The sequence below is a fragment of the Triticum aestivum genome, chromosome 3A, assembly GCF_018294505.1.
Source record: "Triticum aestivum cultivar Chinese Spring chromosome 3A, IWGSC CS RefSeq v2.1, whole genome shotgun sequence".
NCBI lineage: Eukaryota > Viridiplantae > Streptophyta > Magnoliopsida > Poales > Poaceae > Triticum > Triticum aestivum.
The window spans coordinates 175,077,266-175,095,855 of NC_057800.1; positions in this window are offsets into that span (position 1 = coordinate 175,077,266).

Sequence of the window (18,590 nt, forward strand, 5' to 3'; positions counted from 1 at the left end):
GCGCCAGACCTACGAGACATATTGGAGGACAAGGCTTGGCAAACAAGATCGATCTATGGATCGCGCGGGCGCCCCATGGCACGTGACGGTGATCGTCACCCCGGATATAATAAATCCGGTCGGGCCGAACACAATATACAAAGCTCGTTTCAGCTGCGTCGTGATATAGCTCAGTAGAGAGGCGCCGCACACCCACTATGCTTCACAGATGAAGTAATGGATCATCAAATTCCTGAGGGTTTCAAACCCGTGAACATCGAATCATACAATGGCACAACAGATCCCGCGGTATGGATCGAGGACTATCTCCTTCATATCCACATGGCCCGCGGCGATGATCTACACGCCATCAAATACCTCCCACTCAAACTTAAAGGACCAGCTCGGCATTGGCTCAACAACTTGCCAGCAGAATCAATCGGTTGTTGGGAGGACCTGGAAGCCGCATTCCTTGACAACCACCAGGGCACTTATGTGCGACCACCAGACGCCGATGACCTAAGCCACATAATTCAGCAGCCAGAGGAATCGGCCAGGCAATTCTGGAAATGGTTCCTAACAAAGAAAAACCAAATAGTCGATTGTCCGGACGGAGAGGCCCTAGCAGCCTTCAAGCACAATATCCGCGACGAGTGGCTTGCCCGACACCTTGGACAGGATAAGCCGAAATCTATGGCAGCCCTCACGACACTCATGACCCGCTTTTGCGCGGGAGAAGACAGTTGGCTAGCTCGTAGCAATAACTTGACCAAGAACCTTGGTAATTCGGACACCAAGGACAACAGTGGCAGTTCGCGTCGGAACAAGCAAAAGCGCCGCGTTAACAGCGACAGCAACAAGGATACGGCAGTCAATGCCGGATTCAGAGGCTATAAATCCGGTCAGCGGAAAAAGCCATTCAAAAGAAATACTCAGGGCCCGTCCAGTTTGGACCGAATACTTGACCGCTTGTGCTAGATACATGGCACCCCCGAAAAGCCAGCCAATCACACCAACAGGGATTGTTGGGTGTTCAAGCAGGCAGGCAAGTTAAATGCCGAAAATAGAAACAAGAGGTTGTGTAGCAATGACGAGGAGGAACCCCGGCCGCCGAACAACAGTGGACAGAAGGGTTTTCCCCCACAAGTGCGGACGGTGAACATGATATACGCAACCCACATCCCCAAGAGGGAGCGGAAGCGTGCATTAAGGGACATATATGCGATGGAGCCAGTCGCCCCAAAGTTGAACCCGTGGTCCTCCTGCCCGATCACCTTCGATCGAAGGGACCACCCCACTAGCACCCGTCATGGCGGATTCTCCGCATTGGTTCTAGACCCAATTATTGACGGATTTCATCTCACAAGAGTCCTTATGGACGGCGGCAGCAGCCTGAACCTGCTTTACCAGGATACAGTGTGGAAAATGGGCATAGATCCCTCGAGGATTAAGCCCACCAAAACGACCTTTAAAGGCGTCATACCAGGTGTAGAGGCCAACTGTACAGGCTCAGTTACACTTGAAGTGGTCTTCGGATCTCCGGATAATTTCCGAAGCGAGGAGTTAATCTTCGACATAGTCCCGTTCCGCAGTGGCTATCACGCACTGCTCGGGCGAACCGCATTTGCAAAGTTTGATGCGGTACCGCACTACGCATACCTTAAGATCAAGATGCCAGGCCCTCGAGGAGTAATCACGGTCAATGGAAACACCAAACGCTCCCTCCGAACGGAGGAGAACACGGCGGCCCTCGCAGCGGAAGTACAAAGCAGCCTCTCAAGGCAGCTCTCCAGTCCGGTCGTTAAACGTCCGGACACTGTCAAGCGCGCCTGGAGTAACCTACAGCAAGACCGCCTAGCACGTTCCGAGCAGGCGTAGCAATGCGGCCCCAACCCGAGCCCTCGCGAAATAGCAAAACCAGTGCTTCGCGTACATAACTACGCTCTCAAAATACCATGGGCACAGGGGGAGGGGCACCATCACGGCACGCCCGAAACACGGCTTAAACCGCACTAGGGGATGCTGATTTCTTCATTTTCTCTTACTTTCAGGACTCCATACTTCGGAAGACCTGTTCGGCAAACCAACTGCCGCACAAACGATGCAAGAACCAGGGAAGCAGAAAAGCTACGCCGCATTGTAGAACTCCCAGGTGGTCTCTATTATGAGCAGTATACCTGTTTTGCATACTATTCCGCAGCCTGCCCCTGGAAAGGACATGTTAAATAGTCCCGCTTTTGCTTACCACACTATTTGTATCGTTTTGCTTTGGTCGCAACCTTTCTAGAAACAATGCATAGCTTTTGTCTATTTTTCTACTCTTTTTTACAAATATATGTTCATTAATGACATGTTGCACCCGTACACTTTGGTACGGACAATGCGCCAGGGGCTTCAGTACCCCTCAATATGGTGTGAGAAGTCCGAACACTTTAACAAGTGCGGCACCCCAAACTGTGACGCCCCAAGACCGATGTGACAGGTGTCTTCCAGTTATTCGCTGTCGTTGCCATGTCATTTGCTTGCGTGCTGCATCTTATCATGTCATCATGTGCATTGCATCATCATGTTTTAAAACTTGCATGCGTCCCGGCCTCCTCGTTCTCTCCGTTGTCCGTTCTGAGCCCAGACACACTTGCACGCGCCCGCGGCATGTCCGAAATAGCATTTTTTTAAGTGGCCGGAAAATATTCTCGGAATGGGTTGAAAGTTGGCGTTTGGTCTTATTCTAGTGTAGATAGACCGCCTGTCAAGTTTCATCGCATTCGGAGTTCGTTTGATAGTCCAACCGTTAAATATAGCTGCAATAGTAGCCGGTCTAACGTCGGACGTTTTCGGTCTCCGGAAACAGTTGTCGGGCTGCACTCCTCTCCTCTCATCTCAGCCCAACCTCTCTTCACAGCCCACTAGCCCACCTATCTAACCCCCCTCTGCTCTGGGTCGTCCGATCGAGATCGAACGGCTCCGGAACGGACTAAAACCCCCAACCCTAGCTCCTCCTGCTATATATAGCAGCCCCCCCCCTTGCCATTTTGGGCCTTCTCCTTCCTCCCCCTCGAAATCCGCGCCCCCAATCATCAGCCAGCCGCCTCCCACCTCCTTTCCTCAATTTCTGCCGCCGGCCACCTCGTCCCTGCCACTTGGCGCCACCCCAGTGGGCAGCGTCGCCGCCCCGCCCAACCAGATGAGGCCACGTCGCCCCTGGGTCTCCCCTCCACCGCGCGGCCCTGCAGGCCCACGGGGAGCCCATCCTGGGCCGTCCCAAGCCCGACCCTTGTGCCCCGTCGCCTCGCTTGAGCTAGATCGGGAGAGCTCGATCCCGAGCTCCCTGCGCCGCCGACTGACCTTTCGACGGAGTTGAGGACCCGAGCACCCTGTCTCTCCCCCCCCGCTCCTTCTTCATCTCTCTCTCACAGAGCTCTCTCTCCCCGTGTCGCGCAGATCCTCGCATTTCGTCGCGCCGTCGCATGGAGTTCGCCGGAGCTCGCGACTCCCGCCGTTCTTCGCCCGGATCTGTGCCGCCCTCGCTGTCCTTGCCCACATCCGGTCAGATCCGGTGCCCGAGGGCCGGATCCACCCATTCTCGTCACCAGTCGGGCCCATCTCCGCCGCCTGCCACCGTCCCCTCGCTAGAATCCGTCGGTTGCCGCCATGTCGTTCCTCCTTTGCTTCCCGCTCGCTCCTTCGTTGACCGGACGCCCAGGCCCAGCACCACCCCTCTCCACCGGCCTGCTCGACCACGCCCCCTGGGCCGCCTCCACCGACCTGGGCTGAGCCCAGCTAGGTGAGAAGCACAACGCAGCGTCAAGCCCCAACCGCAGGCCTAGTGCGCCTAAGCCGGCCTGCCCGCTAGGCCGCCGCCAGCTTCCCTCGCAGACCGGGCCAAGGCCCATGGTGAGAACACCCCCCAGCGCGCCTTTGTTTTTTTCCTTTTCTTTTCTTCTGTTGGGCCTGCTCCAGTGTTAGTTTCGGCCTGTGTAGGTTTTTTTCCAGTTCTGCGAATTTATCTTTTATCCAGAGTTTATAGATTTGCAGAAAAACCCTTGGACTTCATGCATATAATAACTTGATAACCGTGCATCGGATTAAAACATTTTATATATGAAACATGCTTAGAATTGCATCTAGTTTCATAATATTTCATTTTCATCCATGTTTAAAATATTTAAAATGATGTTTGGTTAAGTTTGCTCCTATGCCATGCTAAAATGATTTAATTCATAACTTTTCAACCGTAGCTCCGAATTAAATAATCTTTATATGTAAATGGGGTAGAATTTTGCCTAGTTTATCATGGTGACATTGTTTTGCTTGGTAAAAAACTCTAAAATATGGTTTAGGGAAGAACAGTACCAAATCTATTTTATGCACGTGAGGAGTTTCCGGACTTGTGGTTTGTTGTTCCGGCCTCATTTAAACTTGCCTAGTTAGGTAGTTTAATTATGCTTCACCCTCTTGCCATGCTAACAACATTTAATATTGTTGGGTACATAAACGAGAGAGAACTAAATAATTGATGGGGTGTTTCGTCAATATGCAACCCGTTGCATATTGAGCTCCACTTAATTTGTAGGATTGTTTGTGCACTTTGCCATGCCATGCATATTTAAACCGGACATGCATCATACTTGTTTGCGCATCGTGCCATGCTTATGTGGTGGTTGTTTACTATGTTGTTTGCTTCTTTCCGGTGTTGCTTCTTCGGGTTGGTTCCAATAACGTCGTGTTTGTGAGGACCCGTTCGACTACGTCTATTTGTCTTCTTCATGGACTCGTTCTTCTTCCTTGCGGGATCTTAGGCAAGATGATCATACCCTCGAAATCACTACTATCTTTGCTTTGCTAGATGCTCGCTCTTTTGCTATGCCTATGTTGCGATACCTACCACTTGCTTATCATGCCTCCTATATTGTTGAACCAAGCCTCTAACCCACCTTGTCCTAGCAAACCGTTGATTGGCTATGTTACCACTTTGCTCAGCCCCTCTTATAGCGTTGTTAGTTGCAGGTGAAGATTGAAGTTTGTTCCTTGTTTGAACATTGAGATGTTGTTCCTTGTTGGAACATGTTTACTTGTTGGGATATCACTATATATCTTATTTAATTAATGCATCTATATACTTGGTAAAGGGTCGAAGGCTCGGCCTTATGCCTGGTGTTTTGTTCCACTTTTGCCGCCCTAGTTTCCGTCATATCGGTGTTATGTTCCCGGATTTTGCGTTCCTTACGCGGTTGGGCTATAATGGGAACCCGTTGACAGTTCGCCTTAAGTAAAGCTCTTCCAGCAATGCCCAACATTGGTTTTCCCATTTGCCACCTAGCCTTTTCTTTTCCCTTGGGAGTCGCGCTCCTGAGGGTCATCATTATTTTACCCCCCCCCCCCCGGGCCAGTGCTCCTCTGAGTGTTGGTCCAACTTGTCAGCCGCCGGTGGCCACCAGGGGCAACTTTGGGCTGGCCTACCGGAAGTTTGGACGATCCGGTGTGCCCTGAGAAAGAGATATGTGCAGCTCCTATCGGGATTTGTTGGCACATTCGGGCGGTGTTGCTGGTTTAGTTTTACCCTGTCGAAATGTCTTGTTGTACCAGGATACCGAGTCTGATCAGAACATCTCGGGAGGAGGTCTATTCCTTCGTTGACCGTGAGAGCTTGTGATGGGCTAAGTTGGGACACCCCTGCAGGGATTTGAACTTTCGAAAGCCGTGCCCGCGGTTATGGGCAGATGGGAATTTGTTAATGTCCGGTTGTAGATAACTTGAAATTGACCTTATTTAAAATGTATCAACCGCGTGTGTAACCGTGATGGTCTCTTTCCGGCGGAGTCCGGGAAGCGAACACGGTGTTGGAGTTATGCTTGACGTAGGTTGTTCTAGGATCACTTCTTGATCATAGTTTCTCGATCGTGCTTTGCCTTCTCTTCTCGCTCTCTTTTGCGTATGTTAGCCACCATATATGCTAGTCGCTTGCTGCAGCTCCACCTCATACCTTTACCTTACCCATAAGCTTAAATAGTCTTGATCGCGAGGGTGCGAGATTGCTGAGTCCCCGTGGCTCACAGATACTTCCAAAACCAGCTTGCAGGTGCCCATGAGTCCGTGCAGATGACGCAACCAAGCTCAAGGAGGAGCTCTTTGAAGATCTTGTCCTTTGTGTTGTTTTCGTTCTAGTTGATCAGTAGTGGAGCCTAGTTGGGGTCGATCGAGGACCGTGTCGCATTTGGGGTTCTTCTTTTATTTTGGTTCCGTAGTCGGACCTTGATTGTGTCTAGATGATGTAATGCTTTATTCATGTACTGTGTGAAGTGGCGATTGTAAGCCAACTATGTATCTTTTTCCCCTTATGTATTACATGGGTTGTGTGAAGATTACCTCATTTGCGACATTGCTTTCAATGCGGTTATGCCTCTAAGTCGTGCTTCGACACATGGGAGATATAGCCGCATCGAGGGCGTTACACAAACTTATAGCATTATATGCATCGGCTCCGAATCATGTCTTGGGTCAATAGTTGGGTTTGCCCGGCTCCTATGTTTTGGTGCCTTGCGTTCCGTTATATCGGCTAAGGTAGCACTAGGAGAACTACTGCGATTGTGCCCCGGTTGAGCTGGGCGGAGCACCTTAGTAGAGAAAGCTAAAACTGACTGTCATGATGAAGCGAGAGACTGGTCGCTGTTCGAGAGGTTTTCGAGTCCCTAAAGACTTATGCCGCTTAGAGCGAGGAGTCGGCTTTGTCCGGCCAAAGGCGTGGATAGCACCCCGAACTCGGTCTTCCGAATACTAGGGGCTTCGCCGAAATTTAAAATTATAGAATTCTATGGCTAAGTGAGAGTGTTCAAGCATTATAGTCCGATTGCCTTGTTCGTTGTGCTCAGCGCCTCCCTCGAAGGACCCAAAACATGGGAAAAGAGTGCTCAGGTTTATCCCGAACACTCCAGCACTAGTGGCACGGGGGCAGAAGCCGACGACTGGCCATCTCTCAATTTTGATAAACAGCCGCACAGAAAGTAATATTTTAAATTCAAAAAGCATTGCTTAGCGCATATGAACAAGTTTTCACCGCACAGGACAATACGAGTGAGTTTACTCAAAAATTACATCCCTGGAACATTCATCCGCCATAAGGCGGGCACCCTTCAGAACGTCCTTATAATAATTCTCAGGCTTGCGATGCTCTTTACCCGGCGGTGGCCCATCCTTCACAAGCTTCTCAGCATCCAGCTTGCCCCAGTGCACCTTTGCGCGGGCAAGGGCCCTACGGGCACCTTCGATGCAGATGGAGCGCTTGATGACTTCGAGCCTTGGACAGGCCTTCACCAGTCACCGCACCAGCCCGAAGTAGCTCCCAGGCAGAGCCTCTCTAGGCCACAGTCGAACTATAAGGCCCTTCATGGCCTGTTCGGCCACCTTTTGGAGCTCGACCAACTGCTTCAGCTGGTCGCTCAGGGGCACTGGGTGTCCGGCCTCAGCATACTGAGACCAGAACACCTTCTCCGTCGAGCTGCCCTCCTTGGCTCGGTAGAATGCGGCGGCATCGGACACGCTACGGGGAAGATCTGCGAATGCTCCAGGAGAGCTCCGGATTCGGGTAAGTAACAAGAAGCTCACTTTTACATGTTTGCTTTGCATAAAGAATGCCTTACCCGCCGCTATCTTTTTCACCGCATCCAACTCCTGGAGGGCCTTCTGGGATTCGGCCTTGGTAGACTTGGCATTTTCAATAGCCGCCGCGAGCTCGGACGCTCACGTCTTCGAGTCAAGCTCCAAACTCTCATGTTTCTCCATGAGAACCTGGAGTTCTTGCCGTACTTCGCCAACTTGCACCTCATATTTCTCCCGCTCGGTGCGCTCCGCGGCTGCTCTCTTCTCGGCCTCGGCCAGCGCTTGCTTGAGGGTCGCCACCTCAGTTGTGGCCCCTACAATAGCCACATTAATCCTGTCATATTTTTGCAATTGCACTTTTATATTTTTGTTTTTTCTATAAGGTATCTCCTACCTTCTTTCTCCTCGAGCTGCCGCTTGGCAAGGCCGAGCTCTTGCTCGGACCGCTCGAGGCCCTGCTTCAGTGTGCCCACCTCTGCAGTCAGTGCGGCGGTCGCCACCAGCGAAGCCTGCATACGCATATTGACTCATTTTCTGTTAGACTCATGCGAATTTTATTAGATCCTCTATTCGGCTTTTCTTTCCGAACGCCAAACAGAGCATCAGGGGCTACTGTCTATGCGGTAATATTTTTACTTACCTCGAAGCCTGTTAGAAGGCTGGCACAAGCTTTAGTCAGTCCGCTCTTGGCGGACTGAACCTTCTGGATCACCGCACTCATAATAGTACGGTGCTCCTCGTCGATGGAGGCGCCGTTAAGCACCTCCAGCAGATTGTCCGGCGCCTCCGGTTGGACGGGGGCCGCCGGCTCAGTAGGCTTGCTCCTCTTGGAAGGAGTTCGCCTACCGCGGTCCGGAACCATTGACGATTCCAGCGCGGCGTCCGGCTCAAAGCTGGACTTGGAGCCCTGGGGGGTTTTATCCCCTTCATTCCTGGAGTCCGGGAGGTCGCCTTGTGGCGCCTCTAGGACCACCTCCTCCTGGCTTGGAACTTGTTGGGACAACACTTCGGCGTTATCCGTAGGGCGGGGGGAGGTAGCCATCAGAAGTGAATTCACATCCGACGAATCTAGAGAGCCGCTCGACGACTCGTCGAGCCTGGCCTTCGGCGGACTGCATGATCATATTCAACATAAGAAAAGGTTGTGCCATAAAAGAGTACTATAAATTACTTCGGCATCCGAATAACTTACGATCTCACCGGGCGCTTGGCCCTGTGTGGCCACTCCTCTTCGTCATCGTCGGCGTCGGCGGAGTAGTCCGGAGGAGGGGTCCTTCCCTCCCTGGACCCCTCGGCCTCCCCTGTTGTGGCGGCCTTTCTCTTCTTTCCTCCCCCCGCTGGAGGGGGAGAGGGTTCTTCTTCCTCCTCCTCATTTTCACGGGAGGAGCGCGTCTCGGATTCGTCGGATGATGAATCTGACACCTCCAGGCGCCGAGAACTCTTTCGAGTCCCTGTGGCCTTCTTCTTGGCCTTCTTCTCCGGCACCACATAAGGTGCTGGAGCCAGCAGCTTTGCTAGGTGAGCATCAGCTGGGTCTTCGGGCAAAGGGGTCGGACAGTCGATCTGTCCGGACTTCGCCTGCCAATCCTGTCAAGGGAAAGGGAGTTTAGATCTCGCATAGAGTCAAACTATGGAAAACTAACATCCTGTAAAAGGCAAAAATAGCTTATTGCACTAGCGTGACGCTGCGTGCTGAATCCGCGGTCCTCGGAAGCGGATGCGGGAGCCTCGGCGCCTTTGAATAGCACCTTCCAGGCGTCTTCGTATGTCGTGTCGAAGAGCCTGCTCAGGGTTTGGTGCTGCATCGGGTCGAACTCCCACACATTGAAATCCCGTTGTTGACACGGGAGGATCCGGCGGACGAGCATAACCTGGACTACATTAACAAGCTTGAGCTGCTTGTCCACCAGGGTTTGAAAGCATTTTTGCAGTCCGGTTACCTCTCCTTTGTTGCCCCACGACAGGCCCATCTCTTTCCAAGACGTGAGCCATGTAGGGGGTCCAGACCGGAACTCGGGGGTTGCGACCCACTCAGGGTCGCGCGGCTCGGTGATGTAAAACCACCCCGATTGCCACCCCTTCAGGGTCTCCACAAAGGAGCCCTCGAGCCATAGGACGTTGGCCATCTTTCCCGCCATGTCACCTCCGCACTCCGCCTGGTTGCCGCGCACCACCTTTGGCTTGACGTTGAAGGTCTTGAGCCATAGGCCGAAATGGGGGCGGATGCAGAGGAAAGCCTCGCACACGACGATAAACGCCGAGATGTTGAGGACGAAGTTCGGGGCCAGATCGTGGAAGTCCAGGCTGTAGTAGAACATGAGCCCCCAGACGAATGGGTGGAGAGGAAAGCCCAGTCCGCGGAGGAAATGGGGAAGGAATACTACCCTCTCATGGGGCCTTGGGGTGGGGAGGAGCTGCCCCTTTTTGGGAAGCCGGTGCGCGATGTCGTTAGACAAGTATCCGGCTTTCCTCAGTTTTTTGATGTGCCCCTCCGTGACAGAGCAGACCATCCACTTGCCTCCTGCTCCGGACATGGCTGGAGAAGGTCGAGGTGGGAAATGCGGGCTTGGGCGCTGGAGCTCGAGTGCGCGGAAGATGGATAGGCAAAGGAGGAAGAAGACGTAGGTAAAAAGCTGGATCCTTATCCCCTTATATGGGCGGATGCGGCCAAGCGTCCCCACCAGCCTGATAAAACTCGCTTATCTCCCAAGCGCCATGATAAATGGCGCGGTTGGGTTAACCACGTCCATATTGATGAGAATCCCGTGAATAAGGGGACATGATCCCTGCTTTGACAAGACGTGCCAAGGAAACCGCCTCGCAAAATGCACCGAGGTGGGGGAGCAAAAATGATTCGAATAAAGCCTTGGCCGTGGTGTGATGTCACGCTACGGAATACGTCAGCAGATTAGATTTGTGTAAATATTATTCTCTCTATGGCAATATGTGGAAATTTATTTTACAGAGCCGGACACTATCGTTAGTGTTCAAAATCTTCTATGAAGTACTTGGAGGAGGAACCCGCCCTGCAATGCCGAAGACAATCTGTGCGCCGGACTCATCGTCATTGAAGCCTGGTTCAGGGGCTACTGAGGGAGTCCTGGATTAGGGGGTGTCTGGATGGCCGGACTATACCTTCAGCCGGACTCCTGGACTATGAACATACAAGATTGAAGACTTCATCCCGTGTCCGGAAGGGATTTTCCTTGGCGTGGAAGGCAAGCTTGGCGATATGGATACGTACATCTCCTACCATTGTAACCGACTCTGTGTAACCCTAACCCTCTTCGGTGTCTATATAAACCGGAGGGTTTTAGTCCGTAGGACAACACGTAACAATCATACCATAGGCTAGCTTCTAGGGTTTAGCCTCCTTGATCTCGTGGTAGATCTACTCTTGTACTACCCATATCAACAATATTAATCAGGCAGGACGTAGGGTTTTACCTCCATCAAGAGGGCGCGAACCTGGGTAAAACTTCGTGTCCCTTGTCTCCTGTTACCATCCGCCTAGACGCACAGTTCGGGACCCCCTACCCGAGATCCGCCGGTTTTGACACCTACAGCAAGCATCAACATCCACGAGTTCTCCACCGAGTCGGCTCAGCGCGCCCATTGCCTCCTGGAAGAGCTCGTGGCGGACGACACCCCGCTCGTGCGCAAACTTGAGCGTGCAACCAGGTCCATCCCCCACAGAAGGGGTTGCCGAGGGGATTCAAAGCGGCTCGCCCCCTCCCAGTAGGGGGCTGGAGGCCGGTGCTTCCCCAGTCGCTGTCTGGGCCTCAGCGAGGGCCCGGACGGGTAAGGGCCTGTTGCTCGGAGAAGAAGTCGGGATTGAGGCCATCCAGCCGCCGTCCATGACCATGGGTGGAGACCTTGCCACACCCCCGCGCCCCGGACCGGGCCGCGAAGGAAGGGCAGTAGGAGCTCAGGATCAAGGCGCCATGCCGGCACGCCCACCTCCCTCGCTGATCTTGCGTCGGGCGCTACAGGCTGGCGCGAGACGCTCAGAGTCAACGGAGGGCCCGAGGTAGGAGGAGGTTGCTCTTCTGGAGATTTTGTCGCCTTGGCGAAAGGGGACCTGAGAAACCACGGTCAGAAGAGAAGATGGCACCCAAGAAATTACAAAGGCAAGGTACTCACTCGTCCACAACAATATACTTCCTCTGCTTCAATGGCCGGAAGGCATCACCGCTGCAGCTTGGAGACCCCTTCCTCTTGCGGAGCGCATCGAAGTCCAGTCGGAGCCGGTCGAAGCCCTGGATGCGTCCACCAGTGTCGGGCACGGCTAGTGAGGCTCCTGAGGGGGCCACCTCGGGAGTGCTGGGCTGAGGGGAGCCTTCGGGCTCTGCCTCAGGGCGACCCAACGGGGCTTCGGGGGCTTCAGCCTCAGGAGCAGTAGATCGTGTCGCCCCCTCGACCATCACCTCAGGATGAAGGTCATGAGCCCCGAAGGATGGCCCCTCGGGAGCCTCGAGCAGGGTTGGCACTGCGACAGTCGCATCTCCAGCCCTCGGCAGCACTCCCCCCCCCCCCCCCGCGCCCACTCTCGAGGCGAGCTCGGCACTGGCGGAAAGGACGGGAAGCACGCAAACCGGGTTCTCGCGAGGCCCTTCAAGGCCGACTGGGCGCATCCCCCACTCGTCGAAGGAGGGCATCTGCCCTGCGAACTCCACCCTGTTCGAGCAGCAGTACAAAAGACAACCCTCTGACGGCATGTCAGCTGGCGAAGGGTCGCCCATCAGGACCTCGAGCACCGTTCGTCGCGCCTCGGGTGGAAGCCCAGACTCATGGAGCCTCATACGATCCTGGCTGCCAGACAAGGCCCACATCGGCCGAGAATGGCGCTGGAGTGGAGCCACGCGGTGTTGGAGTAACTCCTTCATCACCATGGGCGCGGTCACGATGAGATCTTTCAGCCTCTTCAACCGGAGCTAGACGAAGGCAAGGTGGGGATCAGCGAGCCTCTCGTGGCCCCAGTCGGAGCTGGAGACAGCGGGCACCAAAGGGGGCAAGAGCAGGGGGCTGAGCACACCGACGTCCACAAACACCCACCGTGTGCGAAACCCGCTCGCGGATGGGGGGAGCTCAAAGTCAATCCCCGAGCCGGCCATTGCTGCCACGGCTTGGAAGCTCAGGCATCCCGAGCATTGCCGAGGATCAGCTAGGTGCAGCGAGAAGAAATAGCATAGTAGGGCCACGGAAGGGGGAATGCCCACCATGGCCTCGCAGACGTAGGCGAAAACAACAAGAAGGGAGACGGATTGGGGATCTAGGTGCAGCATATGGATCTGATAGTGCGAGAGCACGGCGTTGAAGAAGGCGGAGAAAGGAGGAACCAGGCCGGCCCACAAGGCGTCAATGAAGAATTGGACCATGGTGGCTGTCCTGTCAATGGAGGCGCGGGATGCGGGCCAGGCCACCGTCCTCCCCAATTCGTTGAAGTCGGCGTGAGTGCTGGGCGGACCTTGTCCATGGCTTCCTGGTTGAGCACCAACGATCGACCCACAGCAGGTTCAATGGCCAGAGGTGGCCCGGCTGAAGACTGAGACTTCTTCTTCTCCTTGTCTGTTCGCCGTGGCGCCATGGCGACGAGGAGGGCCAAGCTTAGGTCGGATTGGAAGAGGAGGTTATTGTTTCACAAAGGCGGAAGAGTTGGAGGAGCGCGTCACCAGCAATGGGGGAATAACTGTGTCGGTCACGGTGGCCGCCTAGCTAGGCGGATATCAAGGCTGCATGGGGAAGCGGGGCCGCCCACGTCCCGTCAATCGCCACGCGTCAACCGAGGTTGCAGGCTGTTGGGGCCCGTGATGCTCCGCGCTTGCCCCTTGGCTTCGCCTCGAAGCCAAGCCCGAGCGCGCCTTGGACCCGGGGGCTACTGTCGGCGTCCTGGGAATGGGGGTCTCCAGACTTGCCTGCCTGCGGCCTACGGCGTGGCTCCACCAGCGGCCCTATAAGGCCCATCTTCATCAACGAACACTCAAGACCCTCGCGACGGGCCAAGCCTCGCAAGGCGGACGATGCAAGACCTCCTCGGGGGTGGCCTCACTAGGCTGGCTCGCGAGGAGCAGAGAGATCAAGGCAAGGGGCACCTCGCGAGGTTCCTATGACGCAAGCCATCACGACCAAGGCCAGGCAGGTGCCAAGCGGGTGCCAGAACATGCAGCATACTCGTTTCCTATTTGGTGCTAAAGAGCAAGCGCAGGCGAGGAGTCCCGAGGCACCAGGCAAAGGTCTCCATATCGGTGCAACAAGACCAAGACCAGCAAGACGGAGGTCACCTTGGAGCCCAGGACGGTGTTGATACATCTCCGTCGTATCTACTTTTCCAAACACTTTTACCCTTGTTTTGGACTATAACCTACATGATTTGAATGGAACTAACCGGGACTGACGCTGTTTTCAGCATAATTGCCATGGTGTTATTTATGTGCAGAAACAAAAGTTCTCGGAATGACCTGAAACTCCACAGAACGTCTTTTCGGAAATAATAAAAAATCCTTGCCAAAGATGAATACCAGGGGGCCCACACCCTGTCTACAAGGGTGGGGGCGCCCCCCCTAGGGCGCGCCCCCTACCTCGTGGGCCCCCTGGAAATCCTCTGACGCCAACTCCAACTCTATATATTTGCTTTCGGGGAGAAAAAAAATCAAGTATAGGAAATAATCGTGTTTTACGATACGGAGCCGCCGCCAAGCCCTAAAACCTCTCGGGAGGGCTGATCTGGAGTCCGTTCGGGGCTCCAGAGAGGGGGATTCGTTGTCGTCGTCCTCATCAACCATCCTCCATCACCAATTTCATGATGCTCACCGCCGTGTGTGAGTAATTCCATCATAGGTTTGCTGGACGGTGATGGGTTGGATGAGATCTATCATGTAATCGAGTTAGTTTTGTTAGGGTTTGATCTCTAGTATCCACTATGTTCTGAGATTGATGTTGCTATGACTTTGCTATGCTTAATGCTTGTCACTAGGGCTCGAGTGCCATGATTTCAGATCTGAACCTATTATGTTTTCATGAATATATGTGTGTTCTTGATCCTATCTTGCAAGTCTATAGTCACCTACTATGTGTTATGATCCGGCAACCCCGAAGTGGCGATAATCGGGACCACTCCCGGTGATGACCATAGTTTGAGGAGTTCATGTATTCACTATGTGCTAATGCTTTGTTTCGATTCTCTATTAAAAGGAGGCCTTAATATCCCTTAGTTTCCATTAGGACCCCGCTGCCACGGGAGGGTAGGACAAAAGATGTCATGCAAGTTCTTTTCCATAAGCACGTATGACTATATTCGGAATACATGCCTACATTACATTGATGGATTGGAGCTAGTTCTGTGTCACCTTATGTTATGATTGTTACATGATGAACCGCATCCGGCATAATTATCCATCACCGATCCAATGCCTACGAGCTTTTCCTATATTGGTTTCCGCTTATTTACTTTCCCGTTGCTGTTGTTACAATCACTACAAAACACCAAAAAAATTACTTTTGCTACTGTTACTTTTGTTACCATTACCACTACTATCATATTACTTTGCTACTAAACACTTTGCTGCAGATATTAAGTTATCCAGGTGTGGTTGAATTGACAACTCAACTGCTAATACTTGAGAATATTCTTTGGCTCCCCTTGTGTCGAATCAATAAATTTGGGTTGAATACTCTACCCTCGAAAACTGTTGCGATCCCCTATACTTGTGGGTTATCAAGACTATTTTCTGGCGCCGTTGCCAGGGAGCATAGCTCTATTCTTTGAGTCACTTGGGATTTATATCTGCTGGTCACTATGAAGAACTTGAAAGACGCTAAGACAACAATTTATCCCTCAACTACGAGGGGAGGTAAGGAACTGCCATCTAGCTCCACACTTGATTCACCTTCTGTTATGAGTAAGCTTGCAACACCTAAACCTGCTTCTGCTATTCGTTCTGATATGTCACATGTTACTGATGATGCCACTTCTGCTATGCATGATACTTATGATGAAACTACTTCTATGCTTGATACTACTGTGCCCCTTAGTGAATTTCTTGATGAACAAATTGCTAGGGCTAGAGAGAAAGAAATTATTGAAACTGATTATATTGATGAAAGTGATGATGAAGATATGCCTGTTATTCCTGAGGTTATGTTTTTGATATGGAAGCTTCTGCAGCTATTTTAGCCTGCAAAGGTAGATCTGAGCTCAAGAGGCTATTAGTTAAATGGAATAAGGAATCTCCTAGAGATAGAATGAAACCTGACCCTGCTTTTGCTACTTCACCTATCTGTGTTGCCGATAAGGATTATGAATTCTCTGTTGATCCTGATATAATTACTTTGGTTGAATCTGATCCTTTTCATGGCTATGAATCTGAAACTGTTGTGGCACATCTTTCTAAATTAAATGATATAGCCACCCTGTTCACTAATGATGAGAGATCTCGCTACTTTTATATCCTTAAAATATTTCTGTTCTCATTAAAGGGTGATGCTAAGATATGGTTTAATTCTCTTGATCCTGGTTGTGTGCATAGTCCCCAGGATATGATTTATTACTTCTCTGCTAAATATTTCCCTGCTCATAAGAAACAAGCTGCTTCCCACAAGCTTGGGGGAGGCTTCTCAAGTTACTTAATGCTTTGCCTGATCATCCTCTTAAGAAAAATGAAATACTTGATATCTTTTATAATGGACTAACCGATGCTTCCAGAGATTACCTGGATAGTTGTGCTGGTTCTGTTTTCAGGGAAAGAACACCGGATGAAGATGAAATTCTATTGAATAATATGTTGACAAATGAAAATAATTGGACACTTTCTGAGCCAGCTCCTGCTCCAATTACTGAGCCTATTCCTAAACCAACTCCGAAGAATAGAGGTGTTCTATTTCTCAGTCCTGGAGATATGCAAGAGGCAAAGAAATCTATGAAAGAAAAAGGGTATTAAAGCTAAAGACATTAAGAATTTACCTCCTATTGAAGAAATGCATGGTCTTAATTTACCGCCTGTTGAAGAAACATATGATCTTGATCCATTACCTATTGAAGAACCTCCTGGTCTTGATAACCCGATACTGGTAGTAAAGGTAAATTCTCTCTATAGATTTGATGAAGGTGATATTCCTCACTATAAGTCTGCTAGACAATGCTTAGAAGAGTTTGATAATTTTATTGTCAAAAAAGAAAACTTCAATGCTTATTTTGGTAGACAACTGAAATACAATTCCGATATGCTTAAATACTTGGGTGTTACATGGCTGATGCTAGAAGTGAACTTAAACTTGTTACTAAACATGCCTCTATGGTTACCACTCAAGTAGAGCAAGTACTTAAAGCTCAAAATGATTTGCTTAATGAAATGAATAGTAAGAAAAATGATTATGCTGTTAGTGTGGCTACTAGAACTGGTAGAATGACTCAGGAACCTTTGTATCCTGAAGGCCACCCTAAGAGAATTGAGCAAGATTCTCAGAGAAATAATATTGATGCACCTAGTTCCTCTAGAAGGAAGAAAAAGAAAAATGATAGGACTTTGCAAACTTCTAATGAACCTATTGTTGAACCACCTGATAATCCAAATGATATATCTATTTCTGATGCTGAAACACAATCTGGTAATGAACATGAACCTAGTGAAAATGCTAATGATGATGTTCATGATGATGCTCAACCTAGTAATGATAATGATGTAGAAATTGAACCTGTTGTTGATCTTGATAACCCACAATCAAAGAATCAATGTTATGATAAGAGACTTTGTTGCTAGGGAGCATGGTAAAGAAAGAGAACCATGGGTTCACAAACCCATGCCTTTTCCTCCGAAACCATCCAAGAAAAAGGATGATGAGGATTTTGAGCGCTTTGCTGAAATGATTAGACCTATCATTTTGCGTATGCGATTAACTGATATGCTTAAAATGAATCCTTATGCTAAATATATAAAAGATATTGTCACTAATAAGAGAAATATACCGGAAGCTGAAATTTCCACCATGCTTGCTAATTATACTTTTAAGGGTGGAATACCAAAGAAACTTGGAGACCCAGGAGTACCCACTATACCATGCTCCATTAATAGAAATTATGTTAAAACTACTTTATGTGATCTTGGAGCCGGTGTTAGTGTTATGCCACTCTCTTTATATCGTAGACTTGATTTGAATAAGTTGACACCTACTAAAATATCTTTGCAAATGGCTGATAAATCAACTGCTATACATGTCGGTATTTGTGAGGACGTGCCTGTTGTGGTTGCAAACATTACTATTTTAACGGACTTTGTTATTCTTGATATTCCCGAGGACGATAGTATGTCTATTATTCTTGGAAGACCCTTTTTGAATACTACAGGTGCTATTATTGATTAAAACAAAGGCAATGTCACTTTTCATGTTAATGGTAATGAGCATACGGTACACTTTCCGAGGAAACAACCTCAAGTTCATAGTATCAACTCTATTGGAAAAATTCCATCGATTATATTTGGAGGTTTTGAATTTCCTCTTCCTACTGTCAAGAAGAAATATGATATTCTTATTATAGGGGATGTGCATATCCCCGTTGAGGTAACATAGTGTCATTCGAAATTTCTCCGGTTCCATGTTATTCGTAATGAGTTTGTTAACAAGACTTGATCAACCTTGTTAGTAGATTCCTTTTGATGAGCATGAGATGGATGAAACTAGAAGGCACAATCTTCTGTACCCTCTTTCTATTTTCTGTTATTTAGTTGAAATAAAGTAAAAATAGTATTTTTCTGTCTGTTTTCTGATTTAGCTGTGCAATATAAAAATACCCCGAAAATAGAAGTTCTCCAAATGCCCTGAAAATGAAATATAATTTTTTCTAGAATATTTGAGGATTTATGGAACTAAGAACACATCAGGGGGGTCATCCACCTGGCCACGAGGGTGGAGGGCGTGCCCTACCCCCCAGGGCGCCCCCCTACCTCGTGGGCCCATGGTGGCCCTCCTCCACTTATTCTTGCACCCATACAGTTCTTCTTCCTCCCACAAACATGAATATC